At 38.0% G+C, this 3,414-nt stretch overlaps 1 long non-coding RNA gene across 1 annotated transcript; it reads right to left on the reverse strand.

Annotated features, from left to right (window-relative positions):
• Nucleotides 1-1,222: 1,222 nt before the first annotated feature.
• Nucleotides 1,223-3,128, reverse strand: LOC131243149 (uncharacterized). Its single transcript, XR_009169901.1, has 3 exons — nucleotides 2,643-3,128; nucleotides 1,828-1,932; nucleotides 1,223-1,425 (listed from the first exon to the last, which is right to left on the reverse strand). It is a non-coding gene; the product is annotated as an uncharacterized LOC131243149 (long non-coding RNA).
• Nucleotides 3,129-3,414: the final 286 nt, after the last annotated feature.

Genomic DNA, 3,414 nt, shown 5'->3' on the forward strand with positions numbered 1-3,414 from the left:
GAATGAAGTTGGTTTTGGTTTGAAGGGGAGTGTTGGAAGTCCAAACCAAACTGTCCGTTAGATTCTCAAGGACAGTAAATGTTGGAACAAGCTTCTAGCAACCAGGGCATTACTCCATGTGGCTGTTTAGTTCCTCCATGCAGAATCTTTTAATATTTTATTTTAGTATTTGTTATAGTAGTTATTACCATGCCCCTATAGTGTAATTTAAAAGGGCATTTGTGTTTTTTCACCTTAGTGAAAAATGTCTATATAAGGGAGCTCTTCAAGTCCATTTGTGATCAAATCAGGATGCTTGTAAGCAACAGTAAAATATCAAAGTTTCTCTTCTCATTGCTTACGTGTCCAGTGAGTTCAAATCTAAGGCTTTGTAAAGCCAAGAAAATCTCTGGCTTACACAGCCATCAGTTCCTCCCTTGCTCCGAGTCTCTTGCCCCGTCAGCTGTGTTCCCCTCTCTTGTTGAACTGGACTGGTTCTCTCAGGAATGAAGAGAGAATTTTATCGTGCCGGTATCACATGCTGGGAGTACCTGAGTTGTGTCATGTTGACATCGATTGGCATATGTTGAGTGCAATTGTATATCATTGGGTGTCGTCACTGAATCTCTCTTTCTTTTTTTTCTTTTTTTTTTTTCAGTGATGTGGAGCTTGGAACGCCTTTTGAGGAATTGGCTATCTTGGTTAATTAGCCTCCCTTCGTATGCAGATGTTGGCATTCTTCTGTCGAATACTCGTCACATGGACGAGTTGCACACATACTTTGGTTTGTAGATCAAACATGCTGCATTTAGTCTAGAGTTGTTGTATGACTAGTTTTCCTCTGATCGTAGGGTTAGGGGCTCAGATCATTTAACTATTGCCAGCTAGCCTTGACATTTTGTATTATGGACGAACTATTTTCCAGTTGGCCCCGTTTCTCTTTGTTTGATTTGTTTACACTACAAGAAAACTATCCTTTACCGGCAGTCAAAACCGCCGGCAAAGACAAAGAAAACCGCCGGAGAATCCTTTGCCTGCGGTTAGTTAACAGCCGGTAATGCCTCAGTCGGTAAAGGCTTTACCGACGGCTAGGACCTTTACTGACAGTTGTGCTGGACGCCGCTAAATCGTTAGCTTTTGCTACACGACTAGAAAAGTGGTCAAAAGCTACGGATAAAATCCGTAGCTAAAGATGAGTACCCACAGTGCGACCGTAGCCAGAGAGATCTTTCTCATTAAAAAAAAAAAAGAAGTGAAATTGAAGAAAAATTTCTGGCAGAAATGTACAAGAAAAACAGATTGCAAAACAAATTTAATGGATTCACTTACCGAAGGAGTAAAGCCATTAAATGGATTTTTCCCTGCTTTTGAATTTGCTAATAGATTCCTAGCATTTCGAATATATGATGCCAAACCACCTAGATAGCTTGAATTAAGCCGAGTTACCTATAGAAAAGAGCTACTTGACATTAATAAGCAGATATTTGAAGAGTATTAACAATCTTGCTGACAGGTACAAAGCAACGTAGGTTTCCAGAAACCCATCAAAATCAGTTTGGTCTTCTACCAGAAATTTGTGGTCAGCAAGGCTTCCAAAGATAAATTTCAAAATAATCATAATAATAAGAAAAATAAATGTTTGAGTGAGGAAAATGGAAGGTTAAAAGTTGAAAACGATGTTAAACTTTTGCTGCTTGGACTTGGAAATCAACAGAGACCATTTAATATTTCCAGGATACAGCAGTTGAGTTGTAAAAATATACTGAGAATGCATGGAATACAAGGTTCTTGTACTCGTAAGAACCAAAATAATAATAACAACAAAAAAAAGTGCCATGAAAAATGAACCTGATCAAAGAAACTTTTCTTTTCTTCATCATCAACACCTTGTTCAGGCCAATGTACCAAAAGATGACTTTGTCCCTCCGCCAACAACATTTTTGCAAGCTCAATCTGGCAATCAACAATCAAGATAATGAAGGCAATGAGAATGATATCAAAGTAGAACTTTTGAGAATGGTGCCTGAATCTTGATGATGGTTTAATGGAAAGCCAACATTGAGGGTTAATCTAATTAGCAAGTCTCTGTCATTTGAGAAGATTTCTGCATATTGTTGATGTTCTCAATGAAGTGGTGTTTGGTTCTGTTGTGACATGTGGTGTTTGGTTTCAAACTAAAAGCCTGGCTTTATCTCTACATATAAGACTGTTGATTTAGAGAGACTATGGGACCACTGAAACTCCATTAGTTTAAAGGTTTTTGTCTTCCCTATGTTGTTGAAGATCTACTAGGTTCAGCATATATTTCATAGGCCACAAAATGAAGATCACAAGACAATTTTACTCACTGTCCATGGAACATGCCCAAAAATGGTTACAGTCTCTCAATCTGGAAGAGCCTGCCTCATCCTCAATCTGCAATGGATCCCACATGATCAATATTGTGGATCAACGATAATGAGCCCCCCGTGTATGAAATGGGTACATCAGGATACCAAGTACCATTTTAAATTCTAGTGCATTGGGAGTACACAAGTTCTCATGGCATGCTTGGAAATTGGAAACCCAAGTTTGGTTAGTAAGGTTTGGTTGAAATGGAAACATGAAGTGAAAATCTTCAGCATCAAGGTAATCCTACAAGCATATATTGTATTAAAAACAACCTGGGTCCTTCAGTCTTCCAAACTCCAGTTGGGCCACAGAATAGCATTGCTGCAATGGGTCTATCAGGGTCCTTCAGCCCAATGCGGGAGAGATGGCATTGATAGCATCATCTTGGCCAATCTCACGATTCCTAAGCTGCACAAAACAAGATGGATTGGAGGGTTTTCCTTTGATGTGATGATTTTTGTTGTTTGGATAGCACAAAACAGGATGGATTGGACTCTGCTTTTCCATAACTTAGATTCTTGACGCTAGAAACAAGGTGAGTATTGTAAGAAGAAAATGAGATTTCCACGTACTACACAAACAGTAAAAAAGCATATGTATACCTCCCAAAAATAACAGGTAAATGGGAGTCTGGATTCAAAGATCATGTAACTAGTGTAGCCAAAAAAAAAAAAAAAAGAATTGCATATGCTTGTGTCTTTCTGAAATAAACGGAGGCAGTTTGATAAAATCACAGAAATAATCAACCATGCTGGTTAAAAAAGCATGGGTATTTGATTTTGATCACTTCAAATAAGAGAAGAAAGAAAATTGATCACTTTCAATGAGAAAAAAGAAAGAAAAGAAAAAAAGGAAGGTTGAAAGGATGATTAATCTGACATGACAAATATTAAAAACTAGCATTAACAGTTCCCACCTTAGCTTTTGGAATGAGAGAGCCCTTGGATTCATCCTTCATGTCAACTGTAGACATCAAAATCCCTGCTCATGATGGAAAAATAGATTATTATTATTAATTCACAAGTGTCGACTAGGGAACATGAT

Source organism: Magnolia sinica, chromosome 4 (assembly GCF_029962835.1).
Source record: "Magnolia sinica isolate HGM2019 chromosome 4, MsV1, whole genome shotgun sequence".
In the NCBI taxonomy this organism is placed as follows: domain Eukaryota; kingdom Viridiplantae; phylum Streptophyta; class Magnoliopsida; order Magnoliales; family Magnoliaceae; genus Magnolia; species Magnolia sinica.